The 20,164-nt window shown below is 46.1% G+C and overlaps 1 long non-coding RNA gene across 2 annotated transcripts; it reads right to left on the bottom strand.

Annotated features, from left to right (window-relative positions):
- Positions 1 to 256: 256 nt before the first annotated feature.
- Positions 257 to 13,072, bottom strand: LOC309621493. 2 transcript variants are annotated; one of them, XR_014240056.1, is made up of 4 exons: positions 12,863 to 13,072; positions 11,987 to 12,065; positions 10,776 to 10,854; positions 257 to 425 (listed from the first exon to the last, which is right to left on the bottom strand). It is a non-coding gene; the product is annotated as an uncharacterized lncRNA (long non-coding RNA). The 2 variants fall into 2 exon arrangements; XR_014240057.1 differs by having other exon boundaries at positions 11,987 to 12,062.
- Positions 13,073 to 20,164: the final 7,092 nt, after the last annotated feature.

Raw genomic sequence — 20,164 nt, 5'->3', positions numbered from 1 at the left:
CGGACCGCCCGGCTGGAAAGCGCGGCCTGCACACAGTGCCAGCCCCCCGTCTCCTTCCTCCCGCCCTCCAGGCCTCTTCAACCTGCGCCAGATCGTCCTGGCCAAGGTGGACAAGGCCCTGCACACGCAGACGCCCGCGGACCCGGCCCAGGAGAATGCCCGCCTCTGCCAGGAGGTCCTCGGGGTCCCAGCCACGCCAGGTAGCCAAGTGCACACCGGGCCCACCTTAGCGGTCGCTTGGCGGCTACTGCCCAGGTCAAGAGGATCCTCTGGTGGTGTGTGAAGGGGGACCGACTGACGGGCTCTGGCCGAGGCCCGCTGACCTCTGGCCTCTTCCTGCCTCGGTTCCTGGCCTGGTCCCTCCAGCTGTGGCCCGCGGAGTCCGAGGGTGGGGTGGGCGTATCTGCACGTGCTTTCTGGAGAGCCTGGAAGAGGCAGGAGAGGGCTTCATATCCCGGACGGAACGCGTTGACGAGGTTTGCCCGTGCGTGTCGGTGCGGAGACGCAGTTCACTCCCTCGTGAGCGCTTGAACCCGTGCTCTCCCCGTGCTGGAAGGTGAGCCCTGACTCATCCCTCAGAGCCTCGGGCAGCTGACCTTGTAAGAGGCTTAGGGGTGAACCCTCGTGAGCTTCAGCAGAAAGTCGGCAAAAATTTATTGGTGTCCCTCCACTGAGTTGCCCGCCAGGTCCCCGTTTTCTAGAAGTGTTGGGCCAATACTCCCTCTAGTGGCAGGGGACTCAGACAGGGCTGCTTTGAGGCCCCCTCTCTGGGGAAGGGGCACGGAGCGGCCAGGGGGCCGGGCAGGAGCTTCTCCGCGTGTGTCCCAGGGACCCACCTGCTTGCGACCTTCGGCCACCTGGCAGGAAGCTACGACGCCCAGTCCTATGGCTACCTGTGCAGCGAGGTGTACTCCGCGGACACGTTCCACACACGTTTCAAGCGGGAGGGCGTCCTGAGTGGCAAGGTGAGAGGCCGGTCTGCACGGAGGTCCTTGGCCTGGGCCTAGATGCTTGTGCCGCCCGCCTGGGCCTGCCAGGCTCTGAGGGCCCTGCCCTGGACCCCCTGCTCCCCTGCTCCCCTGCCCTTTGTTGAGTCACAGCAGAGGTGGCCACACCCACACCCTCAGTGAAGGGGGTGCTCCACCCTCCTGCAGCCCCACCCCCTCTCGTCAGGTTGCCATGGACTACAGAAGCTGCATTCTGAGGCCAGGGGGCTCCGAGGATGCCAAGGGCATGGTGAAGCTCTTCCTGGGTTGTGACCCCACGCAGGACGCCTTCCTCCTGAGCAAAGGGCTGCAGGTTGAGGGCTGCAAGCCGCCGGCCTGCTGAAGGCACGGGGTTTTGCCCACCCAGGCGGACCGGGTGCCTTAGCGCCCCGTCGGGGCGGGGGAGGGGCCGCGTGTCCTCCCAGCCCCTGAGTCCCCGGTGGCCGGCCTAGGCCAAAAGTCTCCACCTGGAAGTGTCTGGAGAGCCTGGCATCAAGGCTCCCCCTTGTTGCACTAATGCAATCCCTTCCTGGGGAGCTTTCCTGGTAACAAAACGGTTCTTTGAAAACGCAGCCGTTAATAAAAAGACTCTACTCCTGGTCTCTGCCTGCCGTCCCTTCCACCACAGGAGTGGCATGGGGGCCGTCACACCGGGGGGAGTTCTGACCTTGGTCGGGGATCAGCCCTGGGGCCGTGGTGACGCGTCTGGGTCACTGGGAGATGGCTGAGCTGTGGGGTGAGTGCAGACGGGGATGGTGCCCCGCACCCCGGCCGGGCAGGCTCTCCAGTGAGGGGGTGTCAGTTTCCTGCCAGCCTCTCGCCCGTCACTGTTTGGCATCTCGGGGGCTGTGATTGGCTGGAGCTGGTTCTGGCGGTGGGCACAGCTGTGGGAAGCCCGGCTGTGGCTGTCCCTGTCCCCGTGTCCTGTCCTCCTGCTCAAGGCCGGCCGGCTGGCTCCCTCTGATCATCGGCAGCTGCTGAAGTCTGGACCACAGCAGGGGGCTGCCTTCCTGGGTCCTAGCGATTCTTCCCAAAGGCCTTAGGGATGTGTTTTGGTGGCAGTAGGAATTCAGAGAGGGTGCTGCACCACTGGAGCGGTAGGGTGGCTCTGGACCGTCCCGTGTGTCCTTCCCGGGCCTTTGAGCTCCTCGGGAGCCCTGCCTCCGGCCCTTCGCCCCCACAAAGGACGCCAGGCAGCGGAGCGAGCGCGCGGGCGGCGCCCCGACCTTCTCCCCGTGGCCCAGGCGGGCAGGCCGTGCCACGCTCTGCCCTCCCCTCAGCCTGCCCGCCCGTTCTCACCCGCCCTAGGGCAGTCGGTTGTGGACCAGGCTGTGGTGTCTGCCCTTCTGCAGCCCCGGCTCAGCTCCCTGCACCCACTTCGGTGCCTTCTGTGTTCTGGGCTGGTCGCAGGCCCAGAGCCGGTGGGCAGGCACCCCGTGGCCGGGAGGGCTGTTCGTGTGAATTCCCTGGGGCTTGAAAAGGAGCACAGCCGGCCTTCCATCAGGCACCTCTCGATGGATATGGAAGGGGCGTGTCGGGGCCTGGGGGCCGCTCGTCTTCCTGTGCACCGAGCCCCCAGATGGTCCCCGTGCAAAATCCAGGTGTGGCGTTGGCACCCCAGCCGTGCGCCGGGCAGTCCGTGGCGGGCGACACAGGCCTCGGGCTGGTGGGCCACAGGGTTCCTGAGCGGCAGGTCAGGACTGAGAGGGTGAGGCCTTTCCCCGGGTCCAGGGCCCAGGCTGATGTCGGCTGGAGGCCCCTCCGCTCACCGCCCGCAGCCCCCAGCCCCTGCCCTCACGGGAGCCCCCAGGGCTGAGCTCAGGGGTTGGGTGCCCAGGCTCCCCGGTAGCCCAGCCCGTTCCCAGTCCTCCGTGGTCACTGAAGGACTTGGAAGCAGGTTGCCCCACAGAGACTGCTGTTCTCCGAGCCCTGGGCAGGGGGCAGGGAGGACGGGCACAGGGCCCTGCGGGGCGTGGTCGCCGGAGCAGCTCCACACAGTAAGTAAGAGCATCTCACCAAAAACAGTGCGTTTCTCCAGCCGCCCCGGGACCTGAGCTCAGGTCCTGGGGCAGGAAGGGGCAGCACTGCAGCTGTTAGCTGTCACTGGGGGTCGACTGTGGCCCGGTGCCACCTCTTAGATCGTCCCCCGTCCCCTTCCGGGGTTGCGACCGGACCCCTGCCAATCGGGTTCTCACTCCTCCCCATCCCCTACGCCTGCTCCACGAAGGTGGAAGGAACACATTTTTAAAAAGGCTGGAGCCTGGGCTTCCCTGCTGGCGCAGTGGTTAAGAATCCGCCTGCCAATGCAGGGGTCAAGGGTTCAAGCCCTGGTCCGGGAAGTTCCCACACGCCGCGGAGCAATGAAGCCCGTGCGCCACAACTACTGAGCCTGCGCTCTAGAGCCCAAAAGCCACAACTACTGAGTCCTCGTGCCCCAACTACTGAAGCCCGCGCGCCTAGAGCCCGTGCTCCGTAACAAGAGAAGCCACCGCAATGAGAAGCCCACGCACCGCAACGAAGAGTAGCCCCCGCTCACCGCAACTGGAGAAAGCACACACGCAGCAAGGAAGACCCAACGCAGCCAAAAATAAATAAATTAAATAAATAAATAAATTTTTAAAAATCATATTAAATACCTATCAATGAGATTTTAAGAAATAGTCAGGACCAGAGCCTCCCATCAAGCCTCTTAGATAGCCTCAACCACCAGAGGGCAGACAGCAGAAGCAAGAGAAACTACAATCCTGCAGCCTGTGGACCAAAAACCACAGTTACAGAAAGATAGAGAAGATGAAAAGGCAGAGGGCTATGTACCAGATGAAGGAAGAAGAAAAAACCCCAGAAAAACAACTAAATGAAGTGGAGATAGGCAACCTTCCAGAAAAAGAAATCAGAATAATGATAGTGAAGATGATCCAGGACTTCAGAATAAGAATGGAGGCAAAGATTGAGAAGATGCAAGAAATGATTAACAAAGACCTAGAAGAATTAAAGAACAAACAAACAGAGATGACCAATACAATAACTGAAATGAAAACTACACTAGAAGGAATCAATAGCAGAATAACTGAGGCAGAAGAACGGATAAGTGACCTGGAAGACAGAATGGTGGAATTCACTGCTGCGGAACAGACTAAAGAAAAGAGAATGAAAAGAAATGAAGACAGCCTAAGAGACCTCTGGGACAACATTAAACGCAACAACATTCGCATTATAGGGGTCCCAGAAGGAGAAGAGAGAGAGAAAGGACCAGAGAAAATATTTGAAGAGATTATAGTCGAAAACTTCCCTAACATGGGAAAGGAAATAGCCACCCAAGTCCAGGAAGCGCAGAGAGTCCCATACAGAATAAACCCAAGGAGAAACACGCCGAGACACATAGTAATCAAAGTGGCGAAAATTAAAGACAAAGAAAAATTATTGAAAGCAGCAAGGGAAAAACGACAAATAACATACAAGGGAACTCCCATAAGGTTAACAGCTGATTTCTCAGCAGAAACTCTGCAAGCCAGAAGGGAGTGGCATGATATACTTAAAGTGCTGAAAGGGAAGAACCTACAACCAAGATTACTCTACCCAGCAAGGATCTCATTTAGATTTGATGGAGAAATCAAAAGCTTTACAGACAAGCAAAAGCTACGAGAATTCAGCACCACCAAACCAGCTCTACAACAAATGCTAAAGGAACTTCTCTAAGTGGGAAACACAAGAGAAGAAAAGGACCTACAAAAACAAACCCAAAACAATTAAGAAAATGGTCATAGGAACATACATATCGATAATTACCTTAAACGTGAATGGATTAAATGCCCCAACCAAAAGACATAGACTGGCTGAATGGATAGAAAAACAAGACCCATATATATGCTGTCTACAAGAGACCCACTTTAGACCTAGGGACACATACAGACTGAAAGTAAGGGGATGGAAAAAGATATTCCATGCAAATGGAAATCAAAAGAAAGCTGGAGGAGCTATACTCATATCAGATAAAATAGACTTTAAAATAAAGAATGTTACAAGAGACAAGGAAGGACACTACATAATGATCCAGGGATCAATCCAAGAAGAAGATATAACAATTATAAATATATATGCACCCAACATAGGAGCACCTCAATACATAAGGCAACTGCTAACAGCTATAAAAGAGGAAATCAACAGTAACACAGTAATAGTGGGGGACTTTAACACCTCACTTACACCAATGGACAGATCATCCAAAACGAAAATAAATAAGGAAACAGAAGCTTTAAATGACACAATAGACCAGATAGATTTAATTGATATATATAGGACATTCCATCCAAAAACAGCAGATTACACGTTCTTCTCAAGTGCGCACGGAACATTCTCCAGGATAGATCACATCTTGGGTCACAAATCAAGCCTCAGTAAATTTAAGAAAATTGAAATCATATCAAGCATCTTTTCTGACCACAACGCTATGAGATTAGAAATGAATTACAGGGAAAAAAAAACGTAAAGAAGACAAACACATGGAGGCTAAACAATACGTTACTAAATAACCAAGAGATCACTGAAGAAATCAAAGAGGAAATAAAAAAATACCTAGAGACAAATGACAATGAAAACACGACGACCCAAAACCTATGGGATGCAGCAAAAGCAGTTCTAAGAGGGAAGTTTATAGCTATACAAGCCTACCTAAAGAAACAAGAAAAATCTCAAGTAAACAATCTAACCTTACACCTAAAGAAACTAGAGAAAGAAGAACAAACAAAACCCAAAGTTAGCAGAAGGAAAGAAATCATAAAGATCAGAGCAGAAATAAATGAAATAGAAACAATGAAAACAATAGCAAAGATCAATAAAACTAAAAGTTGGTTCTTTGAGAAGATAAACAAAATTGATAAGCCATTAGCCAGACTCATCAAGAAAAAGAGGGAGAGGACTCAAATCAATAAAATCAGAAATGAGAAAGGAGAAGTTACAACAGACACCGCAGAAATACAAAGCATCCTAAGAGACTACTACAGGCAACTTTATGCCAATAAAATGGACAACCTGGAAGAAATGGACAAATTCTTAGAAAGGTATAACCTTCCAAGACTGAACCAGGAAGAAACAGAAAATATGAACAGACCAATCACAAGTAATGAAATTGAAACTGTGATTAAAAATCTTCCAACAAACAAAAGTCCAGGACCAGATGGCTTCACAGGTGAATTCTATCAAACATTTAGAGAAGAGCTAACACCCATCCTTCTCAAACTCTTCCAAAAAATTGCAGAGGAAAGAACACTCCCAAACTCATTCTATGAGGCCACCATCACCCTGATACCAAAACCAGACAAAGACACTACAAAAAAAGAAAATTACAGACCAATATCACTGATGAATATAGATGCAAAAATCCTCAACAAAATACTAGCAAACAGAATCCGACAACACATTAAAAGGATCATACACCACGATCAAGTGGGATTTATCCCAGGGATGCAAGGATTCCTCAACATACGCAAATCAATCAATGTGATACACCATATTACCAAATTGAAGAATAAAAACCATATGATCATCTCAATAGATGCAGAAAAAGCTTTTGACAAAATTCAACACCCATTTCTGATAAAAAAACTCTCCAGAAAGTGGGCGTAGAGGGAACCTACCTCAACATAATAAAGGCCATATATGACAAACCCACAGCAAACATCATTCTCAATGGTGAAAAACTGAAAGCATTTCCTCTAAGATCAGGAACGAGACAAGGATGTCCACTCTCACCACTATTATTCAACATAGTTCTGGAAGTCCTAGCCACGGCAATCAGAGAAGAAAAAGAAATAAAAGGAATACAAATTGGAAAAGAAGAAGTAAAACTGTCACTGTTTGCGGATGACATGATACTATACAAAGAGAATCCTAAAACTGCCACCAGAAAACTGCTAGAGCTAATCAATGAATATGGTAAAGTTGCAGGATACAAAATTAATGCGCAGAAATCTCTTGCATTCCTATACACTAATGATGAAAAATCTGAAAGAGAAATTAAGGAAACACTCCCATTTACCATTGCAACAAAAAGAATAAAATACCTAGGAATAAACCTACCTAGGGAGACAAAAGACCTGTATGCAGAAAACTATAAGACACTGATGAAAGAAATTAAGGATGATACCAACAGATGGAGAGATATACCATGTTCTTGGATTGGAAGAATCAACATTGTGAAAATGAGTATACTACCCAAAGCAATCTACAGATTCAATGCAATCCCTATCAAATTACCAATGGCATTTTTTACGGAGCTAGAACAAATCATCTTAAAATTTGTATGGAGACACAAAAGACCCCGAATAGCCAAAGCAGTCTTGAGGGAAAAAAATGGAGCTGGAGGAATCAGACTCCCTGACTTCAGACTATACTACAAAGCTACAGTAATCAAGACAATATGGTACTGGCACAAAAACAGAAACATAGATCAATGGAACAAGATAGAAAGCCCAGAGATTAACCCACGCACCTATGGTCAACTAATCTATGACAAAGGAGGCAAAGATATACAATGGAGAAAAGACAGTCTCTTCAATAAGTGGTGCTGGGAAAACTGGACAGCTACATGTAAAAGAATGAAATTAGAATACTCCCTAACACCATACACAAAAATAAACTCAAAATGGATTAGAGACCTAAATATAAGAGTGGACACTATAAAACTCTTAGAGGAAAACATAGGAAGAACACTCTTTGACATAAATCACAGCAAGATCTTTTTTGATCCACCTCCTAGAGTAATGGAAATAAAAACAAAAATAAACAAGTGGGACCTAATGAAACTTCAAAGCTTTTGCACAGCAAAGGAAACCATAAACAAGACGAAAAGACAACCCTCAGAATGGGAGAAAATATTTGCAAATGAATCAACGGACAAAGGATTAATCTCCAAAATATATAAACAGCTCATTCAGCTCAATATTAAAGAAACAAACACCCCAATCCAAAAATGGGCAGAAGACCTAAATAGACATTTCTCCAAAGAAGACATACAGACGGCCACGAAGCACATGAAAAGATGCTCAACATCACTAATTATTAGAGAAATGCAAATCAAAACTACAATGAGGTATCACCTCACTCCTGTTAGAATGGGCATCATCAGAAAATCTACAAACAACAAATGCTGGAGAGGGTGTGGAGAAAAGGGAACCCTCTTGCACTGTTGGTGGGAATGTAAATTGATACAGCCACTATGGAGAACAATATGGAGGTTCCTTAAAAAACTAAAAATAGAATTACCATATGACCCAGCAATCCCACTACTGGGCATATACCCAGAGAAAACCGTAATTCAAAAAGACACATGCACCCGAATGTTCACTGCAGCACTATTTACAATAGCCAGGTCATGGAAGCAACCTAAATGCCCATCAACAGACGAATGGATAAAGAAGTTGTGGTACATATATACAGTGGAATATTACTCAGCCATAAAAAGGAACGAAATTGAGTCATTTGTTGAGACGTGGATGGATCTAGAGACTGTCATACAGAGTGAAGTAAGTCAGAAAGAGAAAAACAAATATCGTATATTAATGCATGTATGTGGAACCTAGAAAAATGGTACAGATGAGCCAGTTTGCAGGGCAGAAGTTGAGACACAGATGTAGAGAATGGACATATGGACACCAAGGGGGGAAAACTGCTGTGGGGTGGGGATGGTGGTGTGCTGAATTGGGCGATTGGGATTGACATGTATACACTGATGTGTATAAAATTGATGCCTAATAAGAACCTGCAGTATAAAAAAACAAACAAAACAACTAATACTAAACTTTCATTGGGTTATGTGTATGGAAATATGTTAATATAAATGTTTCAGACATTACATGAAATTTCTAAAAATCTTATATTTGTATGTGTATGGAAATATGTATGGAAATATGTTAATATAAATGTTTCAGACATTACATGAAATTTCTAAAAATCTTATATGTTCTGGTATAATGTTATATGTAATAATCCTAGTTATTACTTTAAAATGTATATCTCAGAAATAACTAATTTTCTTGTCAACTGCATTATTATGAACTTTCATCAAATCTTTAACCGTGGTCATTTTTAAGTCTTTTGTCATAAAGAAAAAAAAAAAAAAAAGAAATAGTCAGTTAGTTAGTTAGTTAATTGTGCCGGGTCTTAGTTGCCACAGGCCAGCTCCTTAGTTGTGGTAATGAGATATTTTATATTCTTTTTTGTTCCTGAACAAAGGCCTCAGAATCCAGTATTTATTTGATAATGCTCACAGCATAGCTCAGCACGGAATAGCCACGTTGTTTTTCTTTGGCTGCTATGTACCAAACAGCCTTTTGTACTGTTTTACCAAATGCATGTATTTAATACCTGTTTTAAAAAACATAGTGAGATCTCAAAACTTGAAATTGACTAAAGTAAGATTCTCTCTGTAGTACTACTTCTTTGACCAACACCACCTGATAACACCGGTGTGGTGCGCTGAGCCTTACTCTAGCATATCGGGATACACCCTGTTTCGACAAGTGTTCATCCTCCAAGTCCCCAAGGCCTCTCACACACTGCCAGTGAAACTGCTTCCTGCTTGGGAAAGAGTGCCCCAGTTCGTTTCTTTAGAAGCTTGAAGGCTATGTAAGCCCTCCAAAAGGTTAGAGGGCAAAGAACAACTCTAAAACTGGCACATTTGTTTAAAGAAAAAGACTTGTCAATATTACAAGAGCCAGCTTGCTTTCACTTGTGACACGTTTTCTTAGGAGGCAAGGGATGTGGCCATGTGACTTGGACAAGCTGTTTCCCTCTGTCTCAGTGTCCCACCTGTGAGTGGGTAGTCTGACGAAGCTTAATTACAGACATCTGAATAACGATCATGAACAGTGGCATCTAATTTCCAAAATAAAAACAGGAGAATGAGTATGTCTTTCACAACAGGACGTCAAGTCTACCTCAAAGATATTGGTAGCCTTGAGTCCACTGCTTCTCACTGAGTGCAACTGTGCCCCCCAGGGGACATCTGGGGAAGCCTGAAGGTGATTTTGGCTGTCACAACTGGGAGGAGAGAGAGGGAATGTTACGGGCACCTAGTGAGTAAGAGGTCGGGACCTTGCTAAGCACTCTACGATGCACAGGACTCACACACCACAGCAAAGGTTTATCTGGCCCCAAAAGTCAATGCCTTGGTTGAGAAACCCTGCCTTAGAGCAAACCACGGATACTCATCTTTAGCAGGTAACAGGGCATTTACTACCCACCTGTAAACCTACAGACTTCCCGACTTACACAGCTAATCCTGTGGCAGGAATGAAATAGAGAGCGTGTGACCATCTGGTAGTACCTAGGTTTGCCGCTCAAGTCACATGAGACAGTGCTAGAGACTGACATTTTCTATATTGGAGGTCTTTGGCAAGCCACCAGTTTTCTAACCTAAAAAGTCTAAGCAGCATTATTACAATACACATAATAACACGACAATTCTGCTTTTATAGAGAAATTCGATGTGGGAAAGGAGCTTATCTGACATCAGAAGCAAATGCTTTGAACACATCACACCTGCTGGTTCGACTGTCAAATCTTGACAGCTGGAGACGTAGGAAGGTAGACAGGAGAGAACAGACCAAAGTTACGGGCCTGCTGAGTCCTCGGGGCGAACCATAATACACTTCGTACTGCCCTGGGTCCAGGGGTGTGTTCTAACACCCTCTCAGTCACTTACGGTCCATAGACAGACCAAGTATAAATTCACAATTACCAGCAAGTGTACCAAAAAAAGGCAGAGTTAAGAAACTTAAATGCGAGCCCTACCTGGTCTTTTTCTTCTTCATCGACAGAATCATCCGATTTTGCTTTTTCAGGGTCTTCCTCAGGTTTCCGTTTGGCAGGCCTGTCACACACACACACAGTAAAGCCAACTGTTAGCTCACCAGACCCTAGACCTCCAGTGGGCACGAAACAACTCATATTCCTCCCTACCAAGAGTACCCTCTCTTTGGAAAGATTCAGGGCATGGTCCCCTCTTCCCTCTGAGAAGCCCTTTTTGCCAGGACATTAAAAGAAGCTTCGAGCTTAATGTTTCTTTGGATGACAGGTTTAGAATACCACCATTTTGCAAACCTTAAGAAATAATGGATCTAGACTTTGATCAATGGCTGCTAGAATCACCGAAGAGACATTACATGCCTCTGATGGACAGCCCCATGCCGTCAATGAAGTCTCACAAAATAAAGCTGGAATCTGATCAAGACTCTAGACCTAACTACCAGTTTACAGAAAACTGGAGGCAAGGGAACACACTAACCACCAAAACGATGCAGTCGGCCAGACCTAGAAGCTATTAGAAAAAAAGACCTATTTTCTTTAAATCAATGGCAAGAAGATAAGGAATCTATCACTCGAAAGGCTTAAGGAGCAAATCAACCAAACTCTGTTACACAAGGGGAAGAATGAACACTGCTATATATTTGTTAGTAAGGAACTGTTACACTTTATAAGGCCTGTTTTGTCTTCTTCAAAAGACTGTTTGCTAGATGTTAGCCATTATGGCAAAATATGAATAAAAAACTTGTCAGAGAAAGAGACCTTGTCATCTAGAAATATAGTATGTGTGGATAAGATGACATGTCCGATTTGCTTCAAAGTAACCCAGCTGGGAGGAGATGGGTGTGTATGGAGCTGTAATCCATTTGGAATAATTTTCACTTGGAGCATATGGGGGTATAGATGAAACCACAGCCAGGAGATGTTAACTGTTGACACTGGGTGATAGGTACACAGGGGTTCATTTTACTATCCTTGGTAATTCTGTGTATGTACATTTGAAGTTTCCTATGTGAAGAGTAAAAACGGATGAGATCTTCAGAAATGCTGTTCACGAATGTCTGATAACAGAATATCAAAAGGAAAACCGAAGCAATGTGGAAGTCAGAATTACTAAGTTACATCCTACGAATTTATATGTGTTTTACCAAAAACCGTTGGCCCCTAAAATGGGGGCTGTCCATTCATTATATACTGACCTCCTTGTGAAATGAGATGTGATGGTGGTCTGCCTGGTAGTTTGCCTTCTAATCCTGGGGCTAGATGAGACTTCAGCTGCTTAAAGAAAAAGAAACAAAAAAGCCACTATGAATAAAGAGTTCACAGCCAAGGTACAGTTCTTCAGCATTACCAAGCTGGTGCAGAGACCAGGTTCTGAGGATTAAGTAACCTTCTCTTCTTATTCTAAGCAACCACCATCTTGATAAACTCCTCAAATTAGCACCTGCCAGTCTGCTGGGCCATTTTAACACAAGCTCTTGTATGAGGGGCCCAACCCTGAGACGCACAAGGAAACAGAGCCTCCGTTTATTTCGTCAAAAGATGAAGTGGCCAAGCACCTGACCTGCGCTCAAGTCCCATGCTCTTTTTTTAAAAATTCCAGAAGAGTTACTCTGACTACAAGTGGGGAAGGAGTCTAAGAATAAATGCTTAGCTTAAACAGGCATGTAACTTACAAGTCATAGATATCAGCAGCTCCTGTTATCTTATACCTCATAAATTCAACCGCATTTGGGGATCTAATGCTCTATAACTTGGTTGAAGACAAAAATTTAAAGTATATATCTAAGCTAGTTAGACGTATACACAAGAGGGAATTCCACGGCGGTCCAGTGGTTAAGACTCGGCACTCTCACTGCCAAGGGCCGGGGTTCGATCCCTGGTTGGAGAACTAAGATCGTACAAGCCGAGCAACACAGCCATCCCCCCACCAAAAAAAAGGATACACAAAAAACAAGTACTGCTGGTGGAGGGGTTGTGTGTGGGGGGAACAGACAGACCCTATGGCGCCAAGTCTGTCCTCCCCTTAGGTGGTACCAGATTCCAACGAGGTCAAACGAGTCAAGCGCTCTTACAGTTTGTTTCTCCATCGGACTTGCTTCTCCTGGGCATGCAAAGTTTGGAAACAGGTTTGGGGGACTTGTTTTTCTCTGCTATTTCCACTCTGCGCTCCTCACCACTTGTCTGGCTCCCGTTTTCTAGACAGCCGTTCACTTCCCAACTGAAAGCATGAGCTCTGTTCTCCAAGGACAAATCTTTATTTAAAAGGGATCTGACTTGAGCCAGGTAGCCCTCCTACAGCAGGAAAGGATCATTTAAGTAGCAGTGAATGTAAACAAGGGGCCATGAGAGAATAAGGAAACACATGCGCTTCCTTCATAACCATCAGGGAACAGGGAGAGGTGGGATTATTCTGCCTCCCTGGTCACAGACAAGTTACATGGGAGGAAACGTTTTCTAGCCGCCGGGATGCTGACGACTTACCTCTGATAATTCTTCTCTATGTAGTTTGGTTTTCAAGTCACATAACTGATTCTTTATTTCTGTCTGCAGAAATTCATGCAAGAGATTCCATTTCTCCTTCATGCATTCCTAAGGGAAGGACAGAGGTTTACAAGTCTCCACATTCCCAAGGTAGGAACCAATGGACTAATACACAAATAGTTACACTGCCTGGTCACATAACAATGACTGAATGGCAGGCAATGCTGAGTCGGCCAAAAAGAAAACTAAATATTCACAAGACATGTTCCTGATGTTTCCGTTAAGATCATATCACACCATCTCCAGAGTGGTGACAAATGGAAAGATTAGAGGTGAAACAGACACATGATAGAGTACTAGAACAAAACTGATTTGCAAAAACAGTGTGACCAGGACAAGTTATAATCCAGACTTGATGGTACGGAACCCAGACTGGGAAACTCGATGAGTTACCAAAAGCTAACCCATAATAGCCTATTAGTACAGCACACTAGACAGAAACATCCACGTTATCCTCAACTTTAGGGAAAAGAGAGCCAATTCCACTTAATTTTGTTTTTATGAACTACATAGTATCTGTCAAATGGTCACATTTGATCATATATTTTGTTAAGGTGGAGGTTACCTTACCTTTTCTGTTAACTATCTCTTTCCAAATCTTTGAGCCTGGGGGAAGAAAAGGGAAGAAACAAACGCTTGTTCAGCAACATTGTCTACCTGTAAGAATGCCACACTTTAAAGAACTTTGGAAATAAGTTGAACATGAATGTCAGAAAAAAATACAATGGTTTTTCCCTCCCCCAGTGTCTAGAATGCCCTACTGTAATGCCTGCACGTTAAGAAGTTATTTTCAATATGAACGAGGTCCCCCTTTTGGGGGGTGGTTTTCTGATGGTGGTAAGAGATGATATAGGAGATTATCTTCCGATAATATAGGGAAATTTATCTAAAGTAATTAGTCAGTACTTGCCTGATAAGTCAAATTTGAAATTCTTCCATTTCACTGAATTCTTTCCTTTTTTCAACTTCTAATTAATAGAGTAAATTACATGATCCCATCACTCTTTTCAAGACAGTCTATAAATAACCTTAAATGTCATAAGTCGGAATTCATTACAGAAATTCACCCGTCATTTTCCAGTAAAGGAAAGCAGCAATTCAAATACAAGCACTAATACTGTAGTGTATCAATTTGTTGCAGAGAAAAATGTTTATTTAAAAATTTCAAAATACTTTGTATACCAGCCCTCACTAAAAGTATTTTTTAACTGTACTGACATGTACCTGAACCCTTAAGAATTCATCTTTTTCCTCATTATATTTTGTAACCTGACATGCTTTGAAAATAGGCATATATTTTTTAAGTTACAAAACTATTTCAGCTCAAAGAATTGTTTAACTCAGGCAAAAAGAAGAGATTAACAATATTATACTCAAACAATTTGCTTCCAATAAATAGAACTGAAGGGGGTGTAAAATTACATTCCTCAAGTCTTCTGGATTTTATTTACTCATTGTAATGTACAAAGAGACCCAGGTCCCACCAGGTTAGGGACTTTGCTTCTATGATTTATCTTCTAAAGACAATGGATGAGCAAACCCACCTCCCCTTTAGCCCTGGTTAGCATCAGTCCCAGTGAACCTTCATTTCTCTTTCCTATCTAAATCAAGCTATTTCTCTATAATAACCCATTCTGAATAATGATTATTGAGATTTAAATAACAGCTTTCCAAAAAAAACTCTATAGCAATTTATTCCAAATTAGCCCAATCTACAGTTTCTTCTTCATTTTAAGTGGAAAAGTAAAGAATAAAGACATTAGCTAATTTTTAACACATCATTTATCAATGATTCAAGTTGAAAACTGCTTCAACTTTAGCATCTCATGGGTACAAACGGATAAGGAATTTTATGCTAGAAGATTTGGTTGGATACCTGAAGATGTGGTTTATTTATGAGAGTTTTTGTGTTGTGTGTTGATAGATTTAACAACTAAAGAGATTTTGAACATCTTGGGGAGTACTCAATGACTGTCTAATTGTTTCTGTAATTTAGAATGTTTTTCATGCGCACATGATATAAAAAGTATTATATTATAAAAGTAATATAATTTTGTCTTCATGGATTCTTTCCTAGAAATGGAGCAAATGTTTTGGCTACCAAATCCTTGCAATGATATTTAGTACTGTATTTTTAGCTTCTGCTCTTTTTAAATAATCCAAAAGCTGTACTTTTTATTTAAACCATGAGAACATAAAAAGTAGGTGTATAGGTCAAGAGAAAGTACATCCATTTTGTGTCTTTGCTGACTCTTTTCAGATTGATATGTCATCTTTGTCTGAAATAGCAAGCCACATAATTTTGCATAGAAAATAAGAAACATACCTATAAGTTATTTCTAAGTGTTAACATTTAAAGGGACCAGCGCTACATAATATTTTTAATTCCATAAATATTTACTGATATCTGCATTATTATAACTCTCAAATTTTTCCTTAGAATTTTGAAAGAATTTCCTTCATTCCAGTATCATGGAAAAGTTTTTCAAGCTTAATTCAACAGGGTATTTCAACTAGCCGGTATCTTTGATCTTTATTATGGTTACTTTTTCTTCATGAAGTGACCACATTTGAATAAGGCTGATGGTCCATCATGGAGATTCATCTCTCCGGCTTCTTCCTGCTGAGGGAGAATCATCTCTGGTTTGTGACATCACAGTCTGAGCTGGGCAAGTGGCTGTGATAGCAAACCGATGATTATATCCCTTCAGTGTGAACGAGCTGCAAGAGATGTGGGTGCTATCATTTCAAGTCCTGTCACAGAGACACTACTGAGATGCATGACAGGAGTCAAGTTAGGGAAAGATGCTTGCATTGCAACTGTCACTTTTACAGCATCAGCCATTAAAGATAAAAGTACCATTTCACAGTTTCCTTCATTCTTAATTTAAAAGAGGGAGTAAACGGCATGTTAATAAAACTCACAGATACTGATAAAATGGGAGGGAGGAAAGTACCAGCGAGTAACCAGACAATAAAGGAAGAGGGACACGGAGAGTGAGGGATGGGTGCACAACTCAGCCGCGCCTCTGGGCACAGGAAGAGCAAAAATAGAAGGCGCCAGCGCGCGGTGGCGGGCTGGAAACCCTCCGACCTCGGAGAACTGCGGAGAACCGGGGACCGGAGTCAACAACGGCTCCCAGGCGGTCCCAGCGTCCCGACCCGCACCCGGCCGCGACACAGTTTCCACAAACTGAGACACACGGAGCCCGCGCGAGGGGCGGGTCGCGCGGGCTTCCCCGCCGGCTCCCCTGGAGGCCGGTCCCCCGCAAGCCGAGCGCACGAAAGGGCGCCCCAAAGGCGCCGGCCCAAGGCGCCCGCTGCGCTCTCCCTCCCGAAGGTGGGCTGCAGGGCCCAAGCGTAAACCCTGAGACAACAACACGCGCACCACGCCGCCACGGGGGACGAGAGGCCGGGCGCCCACCTGCCCGGACACCCTGCATTTCTGGAATCACCGGACGCCTGTGTAAATTTCCGTTCGGCGTGTCATTTTCCAAAGGCCACTCAAGATCAGGGGACAGGATGCCTCCTCTCCAAGGGTCCAGCCAGCCCACCCACTCAAATTACAGGACACAATGCCTCCGTTCCAAGGGCCCTGCCAGCCCACCCACTCAAATTAGGGGAGACAACGCCTCCTCTCCAAGGGTCCAGCCAGCCCACCCACTCAAGATCAGAGGGACAAAATGCCTAACTAAAACAAAACAAAACAAAAACACAAAAAACTGGAGAGAGGAAGGAAAGGGTGTCCTCAAAACTAAAAAAGCTAAGCACGTTGACAGCGCTAAGAATAAACTACCAGGAAAAAGCAACCCTACATGTCAGATCATAAAGTACGGAAGGGCAAGCCCGCCGGCAGTCCAGGCCCGGGGGGACCGGGGTCCCCAGCCCTACAGAGCCAACGGCAGCCCGGCTCGGGCGCCCCTCGGAAGCGCGGGGTCCCCGCGGCCGAGTCCGCGCCCCCGGCCGGCCCCGGCTCCCCTCTGCCCACCCTGCGCGCGGGGGCTGGACACGGCCGCGGAGAACCACGGCGGGGCGGGAAGGGGGGCTCCAAAGAGGGTCTGGCGACTCGAGTCGCTCCGTTTCTCGGTGGGCTCAGCGCGCGCCGTGGGGGAAGAGGGGCGGGGGTCCGGGAAGAGGGGACGGGTGGCACTCACGTAGACCGGCAGCGGCCACGGGTAGACGGCGGGCTCGGCCCCCACGGACGACTCCAGCCTCAGCTCCAACTTCTCCCCCATGTCTTCGCGCGCGGCCCCCGCACCAGGCTAGTCTGGCGGTTGGGGGGAGGGGCGGGACGCCCGCCGGCGGGGGCGGGGCGGGCAGGCGGGCGGGCGGGCGGGAGGCTGAGGGGAGGGGGCCTGGCCTGGACCTCAGCCGCCGCCGCCGCCGCCGCCGCCGCCGCCGCCGCCGCCGCGCTCCCGTCTGGCCCCCGGCTCCCTCTTTGTGGTCACAGGCCCGGGACCTCCAGCGCTGCCGCCAACTCGGGCCGGCGTGAGGCGAGCACACTGAGCCGGGGCCGGGCTGAACCACTCACTCGCGGCGCGCGCGCCGCCCGCCCCGTGGACTCGCCCGCTCCACGTACGTACGCACGCACGCACGCACGCACGCACGTCTTCGGCTGCCCCCGGCCACCCGCACCGGCCCGAAGTCGGGACCCGGGGAGACCCCCTCGGGGCTTGGGGTGGCGGGTTCGACTCCCGCCCTTGACGTACCGTGACACACACACACACACACACACACACACACACACACCCAATAATAAGACTATAATTCCTCATTAAATATGACAGCCGGAATCCCGGCTTCTGTTCACAAAAATGCCCTGTATTTAGCCTATGCTAGGCACCAGACCCTGGACGCTCAGTACTGGCAAAAAAGGAAATGCCCTGCCCTCATGGCGCTGCCATTTTAATTGGAATAGTAGTGACAATGGTCAAGGGAGAAAATAAAGTGTCATCATCGCCACGGGGGTGGTTAATCTCATGTGCGCACTGCGTGGGGCCCCGGCAACCACAAACATTATTCCAGATGTGGCCAGGAAGGTATTTTTCAGGAGAGATGAACACTGAAATTGGTCCACTTTGGGGAAAGGAGATCGTCAATGCCGCGGCGTGGGTGGGCCTCGTCCCTCAGTTGAAGGACTGGAGAGAAAAATGAGGTTCCGTAGAAAGAGGGAACTGTTCCTCCAATGGCCTTGGGACATCAGCTCTTCCCTGTGTCTCCAGCCCAGAGTCCTGCCCTGACTTGCCTGCCTCACGGTCACATGAGTCAACTCCTTAAAACAAAACTATATATGTAAAAATACTGAATATATACAAGCCTATTAATTTGTATATGTGTGCATACATATTATATATATGTATACACATATGTTTATATGTGCGTGCGTTTGTAGTATATGTGTAAGTACTATATACAGTATACATACAAGCCTATATATTTGTGTGTATCTATTGTATACATGTATGTATGTGCATATATATAGTATACATTTTATAAATGTGAACATGCTGTATATATACACACACCCATATATTGATATATGGGTGTGTGTAGATATACAGTTTATGTACACTGTATGTATGTATACAGTGTGTATTTATATATAGGTGTGTATATATGTTGTATACCTGTATGTGTATATGTTTCTAGGTGTTATATGTATATACTATTATATACACACTTGCGTATGTATTTATATGTGTATGTACATGTGCATATTTACATATAGGTGTGTATGTGTGTGTATACATTGTATATATGTATATATCTTATATATATGATATATGTACGTATACATACGATGAATTTATATATACAGTACATATATATTTTTACGCTATATGCTTTTATATGTAGGTGTATATGTGTGTCTATATGTATGTACGTGTACGTATTGCATATATTATATGTGTATGTATGTATACTGTCTATATACACACCTAAATATCTTTGTATGTGTGTATATATGTATGATATATATGTACCTAGGTGTGTATATTGCATATGTTATACGTATGTGTACATACTGTATACATACAAACGATGCATTTTGTATGTGTGTATGTATAGTGTCTATGTATGTGTGTATTGTATATGTTATGTGTATATGTGTGTATACATACTGTAGATATACAAACTATGCATTTTATATGTGTGTATATATGTATGTGTGTATTGTATATACTATATGTGTATATGTGTGTATGCATACTGCATAGATACACAGCTGTATATTTTTGTATGCGTGTACATATGTACGTGTGTGTGTATATATACACACACACCCTATGGATTCTGTTTGTCTGGAGAACCCTCACTGATACGGACACTTATGACAATTGAGCACCTGCTCTTTGCCAGCCAGGGAGCCAAAGGCTTGTCCTTGCGGTGTCTCCCTTAAGTGTCACAAGTCCCAGGAGGGAAGGTGATGCGGCTCCTACCAGTTGAGGTGCCTCAGGGTCAGAGAGGTGCACAGGGTGGGGGGCTGGAGCCTGGTGGAGCCCAGGTGGAGTTCTAGCAGCAGTACAGCCTAGCAGTCCCACTTCCCCGGGTGCTTCTCACAAAGACGCCAAGGGAGAGACGGGATCTGAAGGAGGGGATGAGGAAGCTTCCGTGGGTCCGCAAGCCCAGACCAAGGCTGACTCGTCAAGGGTGTTAGAGGTCAGGACTGTGGTTACCCTGGGGGTGGGCTTACACAGAGCCATTCACATTCTGAAAAAGTATCCATTCTGCTCTTGTTTGTATGTTTACCTCCCTCCCCCAAATCTTTTAAAAACAGATTCTCTTGGTTGCTGGGAACACACACGGGGAAGTTGTGTGTGAGGGGGTGTGAT

The sequence above is a fragment of the Balaenoptera borealis genome (genome assembly GCF_965194805.1).
Source record: "Balaenoptera borealis genome assembly, contig: HAP1_SCAFFOLD_508, whole genome shotgun sequence".
NCBI lineage: Eukaryota > Metazoa > Chordata > Mammalia > Artiodactyla > Balaenopteridae > Balaenoptera > Balaenoptera borealis.
This window is presented reverse-complemented; position numbering and strand designations above follow the sequence as displayed.